The sequence below is a fragment of the Colossoma macropomum genome, unplaced genomic scaffold, assembly GCF_904425465.1.
Source record: "Colossoma macropomum unplaced genomic scaffold, Colossoma_macropomum, whole genome shotgun sequence".
Lineage (NCBI taxonomy): Eukaryota > Metazoa > Chordata > Actinopteri > Characiformes > Serrasalmidae > Colossoma > Colossoma macropomum.
Genome location: NW_023494786.1, coordinates 6,429,838 through 6,452,512, shown reverse-complemented (window position 1 = coordinate 6,452,512; position 22,675 = coordinate 6,429,838).

Genomic DNA, 22,675 nt, shown 5'->3' with positions numbered 1-22,675 from the left:
GTATTTTGAAGGAAATATAAACCTACACTGTAGGAAATTGTAAGATAAAGCTCACATGACTGTGTTGGTTCAGTGGTGACCAGTGTTATGGTAAATTCAGTCCCCCTGTTTCCCCTCATCGTGCGTATCGAAATCATGACGTCTTCAGCTGACGCTGCGCTGCAGGGCTTCGATGGTCCTCTGACTGTCTGAACTGAGTCTGAGGGGGATGTCATCCAATCTTTAATGTCCTACACATCACATTAATCTGAGGTTAATGTTCATTAATTTATACAGTTTTATACAGTTGTATGTAACACAGCTCATAAACTGTGTGGTTAGGATCAAATTTGAAGTGGTCAGTTTACCAGCTTCCATACAAATGAACACAGGCACAACTTTGTAATTAACATCTGACCGACACAACACAACACAGAGCCCTGATAGAGCTCTTTCTGCTGGTAGGAGAAAAAAATCAGTTTTGGTTCATATTGTGACTCATTAGGTTAAAATAATGATTTTTTCTTGAGATTTTCAAAAATAAGGTCTCAATAATCTTATTACTCATCAAGGAAGCGCGTGATTATTTTATAATGAGTCATTATTTTGAGAAAGTAAGATCATTTGAGTCAGAAAATTCTGGAAAATATTTATTCATTTGGACCTTCTGATTTGGAACAGCTGCTCACACTCTGACACAGGACTGAGACGTAAATGCAGAGTTTAATTAAAGGACGATAAACTCTGTCTGCTGTTAACCTGGACAATAGACTTGAGCAGTGCATTGTGGGAGGTCACTAGATAAGAGAAGTGTTTTAAAATCTGAATATTTAGTGTTTCTGGTTTTAATTAATAAGATCACAGAAAACTCTCCATTAAACTTGAGCCTGTTGTGCCTCTTCATGTTCAGTGATGAACGATGGTGAACATTACATGTCCCTGACTCAGTGCTCTAAAAGAGCTGCAGATGACAGATCTGGAACAGGAGTGGAGGGTTTTAAAAGTGTTCTGAAGGGTCTGATGGAGAACCCTGACGTACACGGCACTGTGGACAGGATGGTGGAGAGTTATGTCCTGAATGGAGCTGTGGAGATCAGCCTGAAGATCCTGAAGAAGATAAACCAGAACCAGCTCACTGAGGATCTCAGACAGAGGATCAGTCTCAGAGAGAGCAGCACAGCTAAAACCACATTTACCCAATTGATAAAAGATACTTTTCCTCCATGATGTACAATCTTTTTCATTCTCTTTACATTTTCAACCAGCAGAGTCCACTGTTCTACTAATACATTTATTATTTACTATTAATCTTTTTTATTTTCTTATAAGGTATGGAATTACATATAATGTTTTTATATTTTTACAAATGATCATTATTAAATAAAACTCAGTAGTTACTCAAAACATTACAGCTCAATTATATTCATAGAAGACATCAAATTCTCTGTTCATGTTGTTTTGCAAGAGTTTCACAAAAAAACATCTTTTCACTGTCAGAAAGACTAGAACAGTAATATTTATTATTCCTTAATATACGTTTTATATAAAACCTGTTTATATGTTTGAAACGTTAAGCATTTCAGTTAAAACTGAGAAAACAAATATGATCTTAGCAACATTTACATCAAACCTCCTCAATTTGCTTTGAGCCCACTACAGTATCATTTTGAAGCTCTGGGCTGGTGATGCATCGCCAAACCATACAAGCAAAGGTGGCTGGACTTTGTGCCTTGTTGTCTCCTCTGCTTCCCAAAACCCTCTTACCCCTCAGAGAGGACTGTAGTGGTCAGCTGCATAAAACATCTTAACCTTATGGGCAGGATTTCAGTCAAACACGTGAGGAAGGTGATGAGTGAGAGTTACAGCAAAATCTTTATTTTTCACATTGAATTAAAGTTTTAAGTTACATTACAAGTTTAAGTAACTAAGTTTAAAGTTACATTGTTACTTTAAAAACAGTTTGCAAACCACAAAGCTTGCACTGCTGCGGAGAGCCAAGCGCTAGAGGTTTCTAGAGTGCCACTCTAGAAAAACAGAGCTGGCTGGATCCCCGGCAGCTTTAAATGTAGTGTCTAAAACTCAGTTTACATTTGTTCACTTTCCACTTCAACATTTACACTGAAAGGTTTTACACACCTCAATGAAGCTAAAGGGAAGATCAAAGTTCCCTTATGCTGTTTTACGCAAGTGTCCAGAGTCCAGTCCAGCTCAGAGTAACACGGTAACACGTTCTACATAACATTCTTATTAATCCTTCATGACTTCATTATAGCCAAGTTAAAAAATAACAAAGTAAAGAAACATCTGTAAGATAAATGAGAAACTCAAATAAATATGAATAAAATACTTAACAGATAAAACGAAACATAGACGTAAATAAAACCCAAACAATCAACTAAAACAAGAACAAACAGAAGTAAAATAAATGGAAATAGGTAGTAATGCATTAGTAACATTGCACGACATAATCATGCCATAATCATGTCGTAGCAGATGTCATATACTGTCAATAGCTGTCATGATGGAGATGTTCAGTAGTATAAGTGTCATGTAACTTTTACTAGTAAAAATGTCTCATGAGCAGTGTTACAAAGTAACGCATTACAGTTAAATATTTTGTAATCACATTACAGTTACTAAAATTATTAAAAAAAAGTGTAGTCTTGCGTTTTAATACACAAAATATAAAGCAACCAAAGCAAAAACACCTTTAAACTGCTGAAAACTGCTGAAGCACTTAATCAGGGTTGAGGCTAAAACAAAACTCATGGCTAAAGACTGTACTGAAGGAGAGAGAGCCCCAACTACCAAACAAGATAAACGGTTTTCATTCAGCGCCTGGAATGAAAGGAGAAATTAAGAGATACATAGTGAGGAAATGCTACCACTGTCTACTGCAGAGTTGCCATCATACAGACCAGAAGTCAGCAACCCACCTTAAATGGTGCTTGAAGTGGCAGAATGTAACTGCTGAAACATTTAAGGTGGAATAGGAAAATTTGAACGAGAAGCCGACTACAGCTTCACAACATTTTAGTGTTCGACAGTGTCTCGTTGCAGATTAAACGTATCAGGAAACCAGTTGAAGTGATTTATAAATGCTAATACGTCATTCATCTCCAAATTATCAATGTTCATCTTTGGCTCTTTGTCTGTTCGTTAGCTACTAGCTAGGCCAGATTGTTGTCTGTGTTGCTATGGTAACCAGCAGTCTGTGCTGATCTTCAGGGTTAAAGGGTGAATTAGCAGTTCTACATTAACTCCAGAGTTTAAGACCATTTATTGTTAAACTGGGTTGAATGATCAGCTTTATTTTACTGCAAAGGAGGATTATTTTATTTTTAACTACAAATCTAATTCTGCTGTGCAGTCACAACAGGGCAGTAAAAGAGCTGCACTTTGCCGTCTCCTGATTTAGACAAATACTGAACAAGATATCAGGCAAGAGTGTACCACCATCAGAGCGAAAAACACTTGCAAGCTACTTGGTTAATTCAGTTCTTATACTCTCCTGTCCACATGCTTGAAATACAGGTTTTGTTTTGTTGGACCACTGAAGAAGCTTTTATTGGACTATATTTTTCTATTGCTTGAACACATATGGAATATATTCTGATTAATAACACCTCGTGTCGGCCCATCAGGAAGTTCAGGATCCATCTGCATAGAGAACTTGTTCAGAGAAAACAGCAGCACCAAGTATGTAACATTCATTTTATACATGTTTAATGTTGCTGTTTCTGGTACATTTTGTTTCTAAATAAACTATGGAAGAAGAACGATCGTCTACTATTTTTATCCTTTCCAGATATGTTTGTAGATTTGATTCCAGTATGTTTTATATGGGTTTTAGAATGTAATGAAGTTTGATATTACATTTTCCAGAAAGTAATGAGTAAAGTAATCCCATTACAATTGTAGTTAAGTACTGAGTAATTTGTAATGGATTACTTTTTTGAGTCACTACCCCAACACAATGACACAATGAGTGCACAGTAAAAACTGTCATGCGACATAAGCTGTTGTGACATTATGCATTAGTTCAGTTAAGACGTAAAGAAAGTATAAATATATTCTGATCACGATAATCAACAACATAGACTTTAATGAATGTTTGATTAATAACTAATAATTTTCAGAATATAATTAAAGGAATTATTCCTAAAAACAGTAACAAATTTACACAGTTGTCCACTCACCCCAGACGTGTCCACTCACAGCCAAGACTTGTTTGGTGTCCAAATTCAGCTTCTTTAGCTTAGAACTGGAGCTACAAGGCTAATCTAGCTAACAAACACTAGAAGTGAATAGTCACCCAAATCTTTTCTGTAAATCCATCTCCAAAACTTCTCTCAACCCTCACAAACCTCATCCAGGTCTTCATGAAGGTGGTGCAGACTTGTAGCTGTGGTTTGGAACACGGTGTGATTTACTGTAAAATATAAACATGAACTAAACTTCACTGTGTAGCTGAACTCTGCAGTCAGACCCTTCAGATAAACAGGTGAGGTGCTGGACTCTGACTCGTCCACAGAATCCAGCTGCCCTTTATGTTCATGACACACAGTCATACAATAGCAGTGGAACTTTGACTGGACTTTGACTGGAAACAGGTTCTGTGGTCAGACGAGACAAAAAACACACCTTTTAGAAACAAACACTTAAGGTGGGGCTGGTGGAAACAGGAGGATGTTTCTGTAGAAAATCATCATCCCTGCTGTTAAGTAAGGTGGAGGATCTCTGATGTTTTGGGCTGTTTTTGTCTCCAAAGGCCCTGAGAACCTTGTTACAACACAAAGCATCTCAGTCTATGAGAAGTATAAAGAGATTTTATGTCTCTTTGAGCTGCAAGTGTGTTCAGTGGCCTGTGGTGTCACTGTGTGTTGTCTAATTCTAGACTCTCAGGGATGATGCATATTTCAGGATGGAGAAAGAGTGGTAATCTGTAATCTGAATACTGTCTTTTTCAAAACAGATCAAATCACGTTTATTGTCACATCACATTTACACAGGTGCAAGGTGAGTGAAAATCTTAGGTGTGTAGCCCCCTTGTAGAATTTAAATACAATATATATATATATATATATATATATAAGGAGAAAAAAGAAATATATAAACTCAGACTCTAAATATATACACATATACACAATATACACTAGTATTGCACTATTTACAATGTACAGTTGTACAGTAATAAGTTAAGAAATAAAACTATAAAATGTGCTGTTGTAAACATTCCGTATGTGCAGTGAGTCTAAGGTAGATAATAAATGAGATGCAGGTACACAGAGGATAGAATATTGATATAGAAATCTTCCAGATTATACAAGATATGGATAGAAGATGTATAAGATGTCAATCTATATGTGTAAGTATAGATTTGCTAGATTGAAGGTGCAGTAAGATCAGAGTGAGTCTGTTGAGGTGTGGATGTGGTGTAGATTGTCCATGGAGATCATCATGATGATGACTCAGAGGTGCAGTGACACCCGATACGCCAGCAATACTGGCTGTTCAGCAGCCTGATGGCTCGGGGGAAGAAACTGTCTCAGGACCAGCTGGTTCTGGACTTTATGCTTCTGTACCTCCTCCCGCTCAGCAGTTGTGAGAACAGACAGTGGCTCAGGTGGAAGACCTTTAGAATCCTCCTGGTCTTCCTCAGGCAGCGGCTGGTGTATAAAACTAGAAGGTTTGGGAACTGGACCCCGGTGATGTGCTGGGCCATCTGCACCACCCTCTGCAGAGTTTTCCGCTCAATGGCAGTGCAGTTCCCTTACCAGGAGGTGATGGAGCTGTTAGAATGCTCTCCACAGTACATGTGTAGAATGTTTTGAGGATGTGGGGGTTCATGCCAAACCTCCTCAGCAATCTGAGGTAGAAGAGGCACTGTTGTGCCTTTTTTACCACCTGTGTGGTGTGTTTGGTCCATGTCAGATCCCCTGTGATGTGAACACAGAGGAACTTGAAGCTGCTAACCCTCTCTACAGTGGCTCCATTGATGGTGATGGGGGTGTGCACTCTCACTTGCTTCCTGAAGTCCACTATGAGCTCCTTGGTCTTGTCGACAGTGAGAGAGAGGTTGTTCTCCTGGCACCAGTGTGTTAGGAAGCTGACCTCCTCTCTGTAAGCCTTCTCTTTGTTACTGGAGATCCGGCCCACAATCATGGTGCCATCTGCAGAAGTGATGATGACATCGGAGTTGTGTCTGGCTGAGCAGTCGTGGGCGTACAGGGAGTACAAGAGAGGGCTGAGCACACAGCCCTGAGGAGCTCCGGTGTTAAGGGTCAGTGAGGAGGAGGTGATGTTGCCCATCAGGCCCTTCTTTCTTGCGGATGTTCACGCGCTTGAAGGCTCTGCGCACGTCAGCCATGGAAACGGAGGGGGGTTGACTTGGCCGTAGTGGGGGCAGGGGCTCTTTCCAGGAGTGCGGTGTGATTTGCCTCAAAACGGGCTGAGAAAGTATTCAGCAAGTCTGGAAGCTGATGTTCACAGAATGAGTTTCCCTCTTAAAGTCTGTTATTGTGCTTAAATCCTCCCACAGGCTTCTCGTGTTGGTGGTGTTGAACTGTGACTCCACTTTAGCCCTGTACTCGTGTTTGGCTGCTGTTATGGACTTACGGACAGCATAGCTGGCTTTTTTATACTCATCCATGTTTCCTGATTTAAAAGCGGCAGTACGTGCTTTCAGAGCTGCAGGGACCTCACAGTTGAGCCATGGCTTCTGACTGGGGTAAACATGAACTGGTTTTGTGGGCACAACATCCTCTATACACTTTCTGATGAATCTGGTATGTGGTTCTATATAGAACCTTCTTGAAAATGACTCAATACAGCACCATTTTCTGATATTGTTATAATGGCAAGCTTGTAACAATAAAAGAATCTCTTCTGGTGCCGTTTTAAAACCATTTTCAAAAGGTAACACTTTACATTAAAATTACATGAAGATGAAGGTAATAAAGGTAATAAAGGCTTTTCTTCAACATCTGAATTTATCAGGATTTCCTGTGTTAATTAATGTTTGTTGTCACAAGATCCTCCTGAGACTCAGTGTTCTGGAATATTGTGTCAATCAAAGTCACCTGTAGCTCCATCCTCTCATCATCTTGTCCTTCTGCTTCATCTTGCTGTGTGAGCAGCTCTTGTATTTGCCTGTCTCTGTCTGTCAGGTCTTGAGTTTATTGTGTTATCTTCTCTGTTTCTACCTACTGAGTATCTATTGATGTAATAAAATAAAACACTTACACTCACATCTTTTTACCACTAGTCCTCATTTGTGGCAGTTTTAATTCATCTTTCATGTTAATAATGTGACACGTTTTAACTCCTATGCTGATACTCAGAGCTGCATGAGGGAACAGTTTATCCTACAGTGACCACTGAACTCGGAAATTAGTTAATAATTGATAGGAAAGTGCAGCGTCTTTCTCCCAGGATCATAAGAATCCTTCATTCAGAGGTTCCCAATCCCAGTTCTGGACCCCACATTGTGGACATTTTTGTGCTTTCCCTCATCTTGAACACCCGACTGAACTCTGATTCACAAGCTCCTGTTGTGCTGGTTGAGGTGTGTCAGAGTGAGGAAAACACAACACTATAGAGTCAATTCTTAATTCATTATAATTGAGAATATTCATTGCTTATTAAAATGACAGTCATTCTTTTACTCTCTCAATAACAGTTATGAAGTACAACGTGGCTCATAATCATTGACAAAATTCACTGAGATAAAAATAATTTATTATGAAATTATGACTTTTACACAACACACAGAACCAGGGTACGTGAATATGTCAGTGTTGTACAGTGAAAATGAAAAGGAACCAATACATACTGGTTCTGTTGCTCCATAAACAGACAGAACTGCTAATTATCTTCATGAAGATGTTCATATTGTTGTGCGCGGTGTTTCCAAAGACTCACACAAGCTGAAGATCCAGTCCAGACTCAGCTTTACTGGAAAACTCAGAACGGCATACAAAAGAAAAGCGGAGGGTATCGCGCTAGTTTAGCGCTCAGCTAAGCGCAGTTAGCGCCCTTTCGCTGTCTTGGCCATAGATATACATACCTGGATGTCACGGTGTCTGTTGTTTTCTATCTGAGGTGATACGTCTGCGCGTCCGTCATGTTGGAGAGGTCAACATCCGCTTGTGAACAAGTTCAATTGTATTGAGAGGTGATGAGTCTCAGGATTAAATCAGCCACAATTTCCTTATTACTCAACCGATTTTCACCAAATTTGTTTTGTTATAATCCTCAGACACAGATTAATCCAGGTTGCTGTTCTCGGTAGCTTTTATTTCTTTAATAACTGTGATCGTGCTAATTAGCCGTCCTGACCAGCAGAAAAGTATTCAATCTGCACCTGACATTAAAAACGGAGTTTAGCACGAGAAACATAATCTCACACATCAGAGATATTCCCTCAAGACTCTATGGCCACTTGACATACAGCAATTACCGCAATTACTGCCACCTAATGGCAAAGAAAAATAGCAGTAATTTCCAGCTGTGCAAAGAATTAAAGAGTTCCAAACTGCTGTGTTTCCATTACTAAAAAAAAATAGAAATAACAAATTCTTGAAAAGAATAACAGATGTATAAAGGGAAACACACTTTCATTTTTCTGAGAGTGGTATATATATTTTCCATTATAATGGTGGTGTATATTAAGATAACAAAATAAGATGAAGGATAAGAATAGGATGAAACCAACAGAGCGTCTAGCAGCCGGCCGATGTGTACTAACATTTTTGCATGCTTAATTAACACATGATTTCCTGATAAATTCAGATGTTGAAGAAAGACTTTATTACCTTAATACTCACTGATTAGTACATCATTAATACTGAGTAATTTAATCTTATGGTTATTAATAATATGACATTTGTTCCTGATTAATGACTCAATATTTATTGATTACTTATTTATTACTAAATGCTTTAATTACTGGCAGGTCATGTACCATATACATGCTCTTATACTAAGTTACTTACAGTGATACATGAATGTAGAATGTAGGAGTCTTTCCCAAAGCCTCTTATTATAACAGTGTGGCGTTCCTTCCTGGACTGGGAATCGAACCTTTGAACATTTGTGCAGCGCAATATTGTGAAAATGTTTGTTATTCAATCACTACCATTAATGTAAACCTACACAGGACAACTAATGATGGAAAACACACTTCACTGTGTAAAAACAAGACGGGTGGATTTACTGGATTTACATAATGACAGTGAAAAACAGAAAAGTATATATATTTTTTTCACTTCAACACTATGATGTGATGTAGCAAAATAAGTAAAATTAGAGCAATGGCCAAAATTTAATGATAATCATTTCATTTTAATTCTAATTATAAGTTTCTTAATTATTAGGGGGGTTAATAATGACCTAGAAAACAAAAACATATTATTTGTAAGCGAGTTTAGAAATGTGATAGAAATGCACTTATATGATGCATTAATAAGAGAATTTCTAAACTGGTTATTAGCTACTTGTTGAATAATGAGTTAAATGTTAATTAACTGTAATCCTTCAGATGTAAGCAGACTTAATGAAGAAGAATAAACAGGAAATAATGATCTGAATTCCCTGTGAACAAAAAAGGCAGAGAATGCAAGTAAATGGTCACATTTCATTAGTTGGGGACACCTGAACAAAGTAATTTTACAATAACTTACAATACAGCTTGCACTGTTTCCTTAAATTACAATATTTCATTGTACTTTGCAGAGTTCATGTCTATTCCTAACAGTTTATTACATGGAAATATTATTTGTTTGTTATTTACACACTATTTTAGGGAATTTGTAAAGATTTGTAAGCTCCTCCTTTCACCATCATACAGATCATATGGTTTGCTTTCAGTCATTTCTACTCTTCTATGCTTGCAAATGAAATGTGACCATTTACTGATATTTACTACCCTGTTTGTTCACTGTGAATCCAGATAATTGTTGCATGTTTATATTCGTTGATTAACATGTTATAAAAAGATATTTCAAGTCTGCTTGTAACTGAAAGATTACAATGATTTTTGAACTCACTGGTCAACAAACCGTTAATTGCTCATTTACAGAAGACCTTATTAACACACAAATACATTTATACTACATTTCTACACCTGCTTATAAATAAAATGGTCTATTTAGTAGGTCATTTTAAGTGCTTGCTAATAGATAAGTAATCATTAAGAATCAGACCTTGAAATAAAGTGTTACCAGTTAATTAATATATGACTGCAGGATTATGACAGCATAGCACAGTTACCCCGGCTCAAGAAGGATGCTGGAGGCAGGGTTGTGTCGCAGCAGCCATTTTCTTTATCTTCACTCACCAAACAAAACAACTCAAAACCAAATCCCAAGCTAAGCTGGTCACTTTTCAGTGGCTTCAAACAAGACTTTTCAGTCCTTTTCTCACTCAAGCTTTCCAGTTCTTTCGTATTCGGTCTCTCGCTGCTACTCGTCCGTCACTCGCCGGCTCTCGTGGCCGTCATCGGGGTGGGGGGACGGGCGCATGTCATAAACTGTAGAAAAGTGGGTCAATTGTTATTGCAGTAATCAAAACTGGCCTGTTAGTTAATTTTTCGATATAGTTCAACAGTGTTATAACGTAGTTCCAAGAATGACACATCAGAGAAAGCCAGTCAAAACACCACTGATTTTCCAAATGTGTGACTATTAAACTGTTTCTCAAATCAACAATAATTACTGTTTTCTGATGGCTTGAATAGATTAAAAAATCCACAAAGCATTTATCAGGTGCCAGAAAAGGAAGGAAAGGACACAAACCACTACTTACAGACAGTGACTTTGACATGGAAAAACAGTTTTATGAGGGGGCAATTACAGTCAAAGCCTGGTGAAAGGCAGTCAGAGTAGGAGGAAAGTTTCCGGTAAAATACAGGCAGCTGTGGTTGCCAGAATTCACCGTAAAAAATATAGTGACAATGTATAAAGACATTACGGTATGCTTTTTTGGCAACCGTAAAATTCACTGTTGAGAACTGTTGTTTGTTTACAATTACTGTGAAAAAGCATACACTGTAAATCTGTATACAGTAAATTACATTAAAAACAACAGATATACTGTTAACATAATTTCAGTCTATCAGTGATAAAACAGTACAACCGTATGACACATTACAGTATTTTATTGCAAAGTCCAACTTTACAGTAAATTAGCAGCAGCTGTAGTTGCCAGAATTTCATTGCAAAAAAAAACAGTACAGCACATAAGGAATTACTAATTAGTGGGTATAGATTTAACAGTCAACAACTGCTAATGAAATAACATATATATATATATATATATATATATATATATATATATATATATATATATATATATATATGTATATAAAGGTAATCCATGGTGGAATTAATAAATATTAATAAAACAAATAAACATAAGAAATTAGCCACTTGCCCTGGTTGATCAACCATAATGAGTCACCGAAGAGGGGGCTCAACATGGGATAGAGTCTCACATGGACATGATGTTGGATGATGACTGGAGTGTGTACTGTCACCAGTTCTGCATGATGTTGACCATGAGGTGTTCACTATGGACGGGCATGACCCTCTCTGTAGCTAGAAAACAGAAACAAAGCAAAGTTAGACTGATGCAGTGCTGGAGCATGATGCCCACACAAAGATAAACACAAGGCCTTCTGCTGTTAAACTGGGCTCCAAAATGTATATAGGAGAAACCAGAATTCTGGGATACAGTGTTGCTGGTCACGTTTATAATTGATAAAGTTTGGGTGTGAAAGGTAGAAAAGGACATCCGTCAACTTGTAGCTTAAATGTGCAGATGCCTCCAGTCAATCAGACACCTTAGCAACCAACTAATACACCCGAATGACCACCTGGCACTATCTGGTAACCAACTAGTTCGCCTTAGCAATAACCTAGAAACACCCCAGCGGCCAATTGTTAGATCTTAGTGTACATATATAGATTTATCTTGTTCGCTCAACATCCGTAAATTGTTCACAGGTAAGCATACATGAATTGATTACACCACAAATCGTTTAGAAATAATTGTATTAACTGCCTAAATAATATATGTAAATCTTAAACACAATTCAGACATATTGAGTGTGTATTTGTATTTTTTTTTGTATTATCACCCCCTGAAAAACTGATTTTAGAATATGCTAATTTTTATTTTAATGGTCGTAACATTTTTCTGAGGACATTTTCTCAGGACATTCGCCAGCTTTTTGTTTAACTTTTCCTGGTCCACCTTAAGTGGTGCAGCAGTCACTTTCTGAACTGCTGCGCCATTTAAGGTGGAACGGGGAAATTCGAACAAGCAGCCGGCGAAAAAAAAGCTGACTTCAGCTTCATGGAGGGATGAAAGGCATGATATGAGGAGGTTTCTCTATTTCTGCTTAACAGCTGAGTAACATTGACTTATTTTTGCTGTTTCACAGAACCGACAGGTCAGTATTTTGTCTCGTTTGCGAATGTTTGTGATGGCTAGTCACAGCTGCTGCACCTTAAGGTGGAACGGAACATTCAAACAAGAGGCTGCGAAAAAAGAAGCTAAATTCAGCCTCGTATTGTATTTTTGATGAGGAGTTTTAATCTATCAAAATATCCCACCTAGAGGTTTTATTTACGGGTTTACCTGTGAATATGTGCTATGGCAGAAGATTTTGATAAGGTAGCACAGCTCGTCAGAGCAGCGCCACAGCCCGCCTTAGTTTCGTGCAGCTTAGTGACATCAAATTGATGCGCAGTAGCTTTAGCTCACAAGTAGCAATATTAGTATTTTAGCTCTTTAACGACCTCGTCATTCAGAGGATCCAGTGGTATTCAGGAGGAAAAATGTTCACAGGACAAAACGTGTCGGATTCTGAATTTTTTTGTTTAACACAGCTGAACAGACCCGGAGTTTCTAATATCAGCATAATGAGGACTACAGAATGATGCACGACTACAGTGGTCTATTATAAAATGGAGTTCCGGTCCTAAAATCTGATTGGCTGAGCCGCGTTCGAAGCTATTGTAATCAGAGAGCTTGTAGAGAGTCAGTGAGGATTCAGGGAAGGTGGGCGGAGCTGTCTTGACTATAAACACAGCAGATGTGGCTGTGTGAGTTTGAGAAAAGGTGCTATAAAAATGAAACCAGAAGTGGAACAGTGACTGAGTCTGAAGGCTCAACAGAGGAGGGCACAGGAGACCTAGGTAGTCACCCTGACATCTGGTGGTCTTTTTGGGCATTGCAGTTGGCCTCTTCACAACAAATATCTTATCATTAATACATTAATACATTAAAATACCAGAAAGACACACTTCATCACAGTGAATGAAAGTCCACAATGAATATAAAATATATAAAAAATATACATATGTCTTTACAGTGGACTGGTCTTCTGTAGATACACATGCTGTGGATTCTGGTATAATTTATTCTTAAAACTGTTACTGTTGGCCTTGATTCACTGTAATGTGAAGAGAAATAAATTATATCTTCACAGATTTATTGATAAAGTGTACCATTATGTAGGCACACATACATTTTTTAAAGAATTTTTAAGCAGATCCGAGTGCTGTTAATTCATTCATCTTGGAGAACTTGAGTAGCAGCTGTACGTATCACAGAGGCTAAGTGACCTAAAAGACCTGTAGGCTTAATGAACATTTCCTCTAAATTAGCACCAAAGCCTATGAATCAGGGGTGTGACTAGACTGTACCAACATCAGGGGCTGAGCCCATGGCCTATTTTACATGGTCCCATGATTACACAGCCTGTCTTCTCTATTTCAGAGCACCTACATTATAGACTGTAAACAATTTGCCAATTCAAACAAAAAAAAATAGCAATACCTTTATCTAAAACATAATTTATATATTATAATTACTATTATTATTATTATTATTATTATTAATAACAATAATAGTTAACATATCTACCACTGGTAGAGACTTCAGCACCCCTGCGACCCAGAAGGATAATCGGTTTAGAAAATGTGTGTATGAACATATCTGTGTCTCTTGTTGTGCCCATAAAAATCAGAACACTAATTTGTAAAAAGAGTTTATGGTATTTTGACTCTCCATCACTTTCTGCCAGCTCTCACCTCCTCTGCTTGCATGGTCAGTTACTGTCCTCTCTCAGCTGCTCTTCTGTTAAACTCCTCTCCAAGCTCTTCTACCCTTTGCTAATAAAACATTTAATTATTTACTCTAAAATGGAAATACCATTAGGTAAATATTAAATATAATGGCCATCTAAACTCATCTAAAAAATACTCACTTTCACTGCAGGTAGCCACCACTACAAACCACCTACACTACAGAAGTCTCTTAAAGGAAAACCAAAGCCTAAAACGTCCCCCTAAACCACCCTTAACCTACTTCCCTAACTCTTCTTCACTTTTTAAAATAGCCATATATCTATAAAGAAAGCACAAGAGACAATTGAAAGCATCCTGTCTGAGCTTATGGCATCGTCCCCTGGAAATCACGACAGGCCAGAACGATGCTCCACCAGCTCCCACTCTGGAGTTAGACTGATCTGATTAAAGAGGCACTTGGACCCACGGCTGAGCGCCTAACCCCTGGCCTGTCTTCCTACAAGAGACAATCATTCCTCCCCTGCTAGCACAGGAACTGCCCCCCTCCCCCCAAACCAAATACACACTTTCCCAGCTGCTACACTTTCTCTTTATCAGTCCTACGCTTCCCTTTCAGTCACTCACCGGTGCAGCCTGACTCCACTTTTTACAGGCCCCACCTTCATAACTGTCTCACTACAACATGCGATTCTCATTTTAACTGTAGAAATCCGGGGCTGTTTAACCCTTGTTGCATCTCCACCCCCGATGTTCACATGTTCCTGACCTCACTGATGAGGTGGATCAGGTGTGTTAGATCAGAGCTGGAACTAAATTCTGCAGAGTGAACAGATCATCAGGAGCAGGATTAGACACTCCTGATCTAGACAGGTTCAACTATTAGAGACTCACTGTACATAAGGCTGTGATATTAGAGTGAATGGGCAGTGAGGACTGTGTTTAAGATCTCAGTGTGTTAGACCACATTACCAAACTTGAACAGTACATTTCCAAAAGAAGAAATGTTGAACTAAACATTTTGCTGCCATTGATTCTCGTATCAACGCCACTATGGTGAGTGAGTTTGCAGCCAACATGGGAGCCGTGAATACCAGGAGGTATTTCGCACACTGGGAGGGGTTATAGAGCACAGGACAGAGGAGCAGAACGAGTCTCCATATCTTTAAATAGCATTTAAGTATAGATTTAATATTAATTAAATACATTATAAATTGTCATTAAAAACTGAAAAATGATTAGAAAAGTTTAATAATTTTGAAAATTGGTAAATGTTCATTCATATTTATGATGACAGAAAAGGAAATATCCACAAAAATTCCAGAGTGGGTTAAAGCCCACATTGGTCACTGTTAAGATCTGTTGTGTTCTTGGTGGTTCCAGTAAATTTTCTTTGATATTTGATGAGCATTTTAACAAGTCACACATTAACATGAGCGCACATGATACACTGAGAGACCAACATGAATGTTTTTATTTCTTAAACTAAGTGTAACCTCACAAAACCCTTGATTCGTTTTGAAAGTGTTTTTTAAAGAGCAAAGTAGTCGTTTCTAATCATCACTTCTAGTTCAGCTCTGGACTTCTACTCAGTGCAGTGATGAAGCTGAATAATTAAAGCTGAAAAAGCCAGAAGACTCTGTAGTGATCAGGGTCAGCAGCTGCTCAGGAGGCAAAAAGGCCTTTCTCAGATCTTCACCATCAACTAGTAAAATGTAATGTTTAATTTCTTAAAAACGCTGCCAGCACAAACGATGATTTCTATGGCACAAACCAGCACAAACGAATAGTAGCATTTTAATTAGCATTTTTATTCCATTTCTGACCACATGGGGGGCCAGCTTCACAGAGGTCTTTTAGAGCCATTAAATGCATCAGACGTCTGGTTCCTAGTACTATACTGGTGAACAATTCTGACTGTAAATTTCCCTGGAAAAGCGCATTTCACACCAAACCACTCTGAATGATTTTGTTGACATCTAAACCTTTGAATGATTAAGTAATTTTACAAAATCAGTGGAGTTCCCCTTTAACCTAGCCCACTGTGAGTCAACCCACAGTGGGCTACAAAAGGTTTCTGACTGGGCTGTACACCACTGGGCTAGCCCACAGATAACCTGACACAGGCTCAGGTTTTTTATGACAGGTGGTCAGTCTGTCTTCATTGTTAGTATATAGACATTATTTTAATTTTACTATGACATTAGGGGCTCAGCTTGTCCTCAGTGTTGATATATTAAAGTCATTTGAATGTTGCTATGACAGGTTGATTATTGGTATAATTTCCATGTAAAACACTGTAAAGAAAACAGTGAAAAAGCATTTAAAAGTGGTTTAATAAAAACAAAAACATATGATTTCATATTTAAACCTTATTGAGAATATTGAATGAGCTGAATGAAATTCTTATGATATGGTTGTTAATAGTAACAACAACACTATTAAACCAATGACAATGATTTTTAGCTCATCCGTTAAATGTAGAGTTTGGATAATATTACATTATCACTAATTATTTAATAGAACATTAGGATTAAGTCTAGTCTTAGTTTTTGCAACAAGAACAGACTTGAATATACATTTGTATAATGAAAATTAGGTCTGCATACAGAATAAAATAACAATTTTAGAATAAGTTTGTCTAGAACTGCATTTTCATTTACGTCCCCGCACTCAAGTCTGTGTTCACCACTGTATCACTGTGAAGTTCTAGTGCAAGGCAAATAGTCATGACTGTTGGATGTCACATTAATGTTAATTATTTAAGTTGTCAAGTGTGACTATAAAATGAGACAATAATTGGACTTTCGTGTTTCTGCCAATATGGAAAATAAATAAAATAGTAAATCAGTTATTAGTGGATGCAAAGCCCCTCATTATCATAAAGACAAGGAATAATACATAAAACAATATGGAAATAATACTTAAAATGTGTACATGAGAAAACAAAAAGTCTGACATTAATGTTATAATCATTCATTTGTTTTTACACTTTCTGCATTAAGATTTTACCCTCATATTTTTGTTGATTATATTTTATATTAACAGACCCTGTCCTCCTAAGTGTTTGTAAGTGTGTGTTTGGTTGGAAGTTTCTGGACATTTGACAGCTTGGAGCTGTGTACCTCACATGCAAATGAAATCTTAGTGAGCCGTATCTGTGGACGCTTCAAGCTTTGGATCCTGATAACGGTTTGCATGTAAATAAATTTTTAAGTTGGTGATGTAGATGCTGTCTTACAAAATTTATTCATACTCATGTTTATACTTGAGCAAAATGTTAAAACATATTGTATATTCTAATATATCATAATGTTGAGATAACGTTTACATATATTGACAGATTGTTAATGGCCCAACTGTGGCCAAACCCACCCAGCCCATTTAAAAGGCACTAAGTGTGGGTCGCCTGCATATAACGTAAAATAGGGGGACATGTGGGCCTCAATGTTGGCGAGCCATCCCAGCAATGGGCTTAAAATGTGATGTATAAATGTGGCCCACCATGGGCTACCTATTGTGGATCCCCAGTCAGTCATGAAACAGGGGCACATGTGAACCCCAATGTCAGCAGCCCACCATAAGCCCCGATATGAGGGCTTAGTGTGGGCTTCCAGCATGGGGCCCCGTATGTGCCATATGAGGGCTTGGTGTTCCCACCCACCTACCCCTTTTGTTAAATGGAACTGAGCCACTTTGGTACTACTAAGATGTCTTGGTACTACTGGCTCCTAAGCCTAAGGAACATTAGGGCAAAACACCATAATCACTTACAGGGTCCAACAAGCACATCCGTCCAGGTCCCATGTCCATACGTCCTCCCAACAGGAAGGGTTCCTGGCTTTCATACATTAGTGCCAGTAACTCAGACCCTAACTATTTGTTGCAAATGCTGAAATGCATGTAGACTTTTTATCAGTGTCATGAGGGATGTGTTACAATGTAATGCAATGTAAGTGCTCAGACTTTACCATTAGTGCCCCTCCCAATTACAGAGAATGACAAAACCATAACCTCAGAACAAAACATTTATTAAAAACAAACATTTAACAAGTTGAACTTTTGTTTCACTTTAACTGTTAGAGTTAAATATTTTAAAATGAAAACTAAAATAATTATAGACAATTAAAAACTGAAAATACACCAATCAGGCATAACATTATGACCCCCTCCTTGTTTCTATGCTCATTGTCCATTTTATCAGCTCCACTTTCTATATAGGGACACTTTGTAGTTTTACAGTTACAGACTGAAGTCCATCTGTTTCTCTGCATACTTTGTTAGCCCCCTTTTACCCTGTTCTTCAGTGGTCAGGACCCCCATGGACCCTCACACAGCAGGTACTATTTGGGTGGTGGATCATTCTCAGCACTGCAGTAACACTGATGTGGTGGTGGTGTGTTCCTGTGTGTTGCGCTAGTCTGAGTGGATCAGGCACAGCAGTGCTGCTGGAGTTTTCAAACACCTCAATGTCACTGCTGGACTGAGAATAGTCCATCAAAAAAAAATATCCAGCCAACAGCGTCCTGTGGGCAGCGTCCTGTGACCACTGATGAAGGACTAGAGGATGGCCAACACAAACTGTGCAGCAGCAGATGAGCTATCGTCTCTGACTTCACATCTACAAGGTGGACTGACAAGGTAGGAGTGTCTAATAGAGTGGACAGTGAGTGGACACAGTGTGTAAAAACTCCAGCAACACTGCTGTGTCTGATCCACTCATACCAGCACAACACTAACAAACCACCACCATTTCAGTGTTACTGAAGTGCTGAGAATGATCCACCACCCAAATAGTACCTGCTCTGTGAGGGTCCATGGGGGTCCTGACCACTGAAGAACAGGGTAAAAGGGGGCTGACAAAGTATGCAGAAACAGATGGACAACAGTCTGTAATTGTAGAACTACAAAGTGCCCCTATGTAGTAAGTGGAGCTGATAAAATAGACAACGAGTGTAGAAACAAGGAGATGATCATAATGTTATGCCTGATCAGTGTATATATTAATAACAAATCAAAAGACCTTAATATCACAAGTACTAATCAAATCAAATCACATTTATTGTCACATCACATTTACACAGGTGGAAAGTGAGTGAAAATCTTAGGTGCATAGCCCCCTTATAGAATTTAAATACAAAAAAATAAAATAATAAAAAATAAAAAAAATATATATATATAATATAATATATATATATATATATATATAACACACACACACACACACACACACTAAATATATACACATATACACAATATACACTAGTATTGCACTATTCCAATGTACAGTTGTACAGTAATAAGTTATGAAATAAAACTATGAAATGTGCTGTTGTACACATTTCCGTATGTTCAGTTAGCTTGAGGTAGATAAATGAGATGCAGGTACACAGAGGATAGAATATTGATACAAAAATCTTCCAGATTATACAAGATATGGATAGAAGATGTACAAAATGTCAGTCTAGATTGAAGGTGCAGAGGATCAGAGTGAGTCTGATGAGATGTGGATGAGGTGTAGATTGTCCATGGAGATGATGACTCAGAGGTGCAGTGACAGGCCTATAGACCGATACACCAGCACTACTGACTGTTCAGCAGCCTAATTGAACATATAAAGTAATAAACAGCATTTTTGGAAATTTTTCTGTTCAAATATTGAAATGAAAAATGAACTAACCCTTAATTTTAAAATTGTCCATTACAGATATGATCAACAAATACAACAATTAAAAAAAAACTTTTTACATTTAACTATTTTTTTTACTGTAACTAAGCATGAAAATTTAAAATGAACTGATCTTAAATGTCAAAATACAGCAATCTAAAAAATCTTTTTACATCAAAACAAACCTATTCACAGTCAACCAAAGACTTCAAATATTCAAAATGTAAGGCATTTTGGAATATCAGTGTCTTCGCCCATGTCCTGAACTTCTTCGTCTCAAAGACTCTTGTGCTAAGAACCGGCAAGACGCTTGTTTGTCGATCTGATGTAATGTGGTACATGCAGAGCTCAGTCTTGCGATTTCAGGAGATATGCCAAAATCCACATTCACCTGGGCACAGTCATTCATTCATTCGCTATTGGTAGTGTTTTCTTCCTGTCACAGAGATAAAGAAACATTAACACAAGGGCCATGTAATGTTTTTAATGAAAAGTGAAAGGAACCATACTTACCATCATTAAGGAGCGATGCTGATCAACTGGGGTACACGGGGGCTCCTGCGAGCATGATGATCACTGTCCTGGTTCTTGTTCCTCTGATGAAGCTGAACGATGATCTTCAGGTTCTGAACCCTCTGAAGAATCATTGTCAGACCCCTTTGCTTTTGATTCTATGGATTCTGAGGAGGAATCTGAAGAGAATTCTTCTGGGGAATCATATCTCAGCCTCATTTTTTCTTTTTTGTAGGATCTGGAGATGCCCTTGAAGTCGTCGGCCGGTGACCTAGTGAAGCCAATGGCAGTGGATACAGCATAAAGTCGATGGCTGAGGACACTGAGAATCCAAATGCAGCCCTCTGAGTTTCTCACAGAAGCTGCCTCTGAGACAGTGTTTAAGGGGATGTAAAATTGTTTTGACAGTGCCTACGAGTGGCATATGGACCTCTGGACCTTGCACTTCTTCTGGGGGCTGATGTCTGGAAATACACAAGAACATAAACCTTAAATAATATAAAGCACCTTTCATAGTGAGGACTGCAAGAAGAAACAAGTTTCAAAGCTAATGTGGTATGGAAAACTCACATAATAAACCACAGATGTTCATATTGGGCGGGAGGTCCATTTTACCCCAGACTCTTCGTCCACTCCATCTGGAAATATTCCTGCAGTTTTCTACATTGCTCCCCTAATGAATTAAAAAAAGAAATAGGGTGAATGACCACATGGGACACATCTCTTAATTTCCAGGAATGTGGTCATCCACCCATGTTCCTCACAGGTCAGGCAGATTTGGGCAAGATCATGAGCACACGCTGATTTGTTTTTCAACCTTTGTGGGAAAAAAATAATCATTAGAACAACTTTGCTATAACTTGGGGTGGATTTTACACCCCAAGAAATTCCAAATAATCAGCCAGCTTCTGCTCTGTAAAATATAGTAAAAGTATGTGAACATATAATGTAAATGAAATGTACACAAGTTAAATGTATATTATACAAAATAATTTTACATACCATATTTGGGAACTCCGCCACAGTAAAAGAGCTGTGGTGGCTGAAGTTCTTTCACAGCTTTTTTTTCCCCTTTGTCAATCACGACAAGTTCTTCCTGGTCTTTTAATCTTTGTCTTTGCTCTCGCCCCAGACTGCCAGGCACTCAACCCATGGCTTCCGGCCCCAGCTGCATTTAGAGGACAGTTATTTCTTTTTTTCAGCTCAGCAACTGTTTGCATCCTCACAGTCAGGACAGTCAGTTTTGGTGGAGGTTGCCTCAGGCAGATACTTTACAGGTTTTTTGATTGGCTCAGGTTTAGACAGCCATGATGAAGAAACCCCAACTAAAGGACCAGATGGAGAGGAAGGAATGATTCCTTTGTTAGAGTGTGAGCTAAGTATTCATTTGTCAAATAAGGTGAGAGAGTAGGTTGAGGGGATGGAGCCTTCACTTAGTCAGAGGATGAAGTGGTGAGTCCTAATAGCTCACACAGATGGGTTAAAATTTTTCTGTTTTGTCTCATAGCTGTCTCCACTTTGATGCAGCTATGAGATTGGTTTGCTCAAGCCAAACCTTGCAGTGGCTCAGCACCTACATCTAATAAGAACAGCATAGGATGGATAGCAGTGGTTGCTCAAAGAATGGCCAGGCTTTGTAAAATGTCATCTGGCCATGAAAGTAAATTTGTCTAACTCACATTTCTGAAAAAACAATAATGCCCCACAAAAACTGAAATTATATTTACAATCATTTAGAAACGTGTCACGTCTTGTGTTATGTCACTATAAACACATGCTTACTTCTACTTTGTGGCAAGCAAGGTAGTGTTTGTCCAACCTTTCAATGTGTTTTTTGCCACAGTTTGGCACTTCGCAATTGAAGAATCCTTTTGTCCTAATAAAAACACATACAAACAGCCAAAACAATAAGTCAGTCTCACACAGACACAAACACACAGGTCACCACTTTTCTGGGCTTCTTCCACTTGGAGGACCACACAGGTGAATCCTCAACCCGTGGCACTGGATTCAAGGTGAACCCAGCAAGGTGGACAGAGAAAAGCAAGAAAATTAGGCAAACAATTGCAATAGGCTGAAACTGTGGGATATCAAGGTGGTGCTTCTTAATGAAAAAAACTCACCTGGACTAATGTCTACACTAAACACAGAGATCCTATCTTAGACAAACAGGAAAACTTTGCCTCACTGACGTGCTCTAAGAGGTCATTCAGCCTGCTCTGTCTGGATGTACAGATAACAGGTAGAACCATGAAATGTCACTTCAATAAAGCAGTTTAAAAAGAATACCTCCAAAGACACAGCACAGTGAGAAAAAATACCCGACATTTATGGGCCGCTGCCTGCTGGGTGAACAGCATACCGCCGTAAGTGCAGTAACAAAGAAAACCTCAGATAGAGCTAATATGCAAGAGAGAATGAA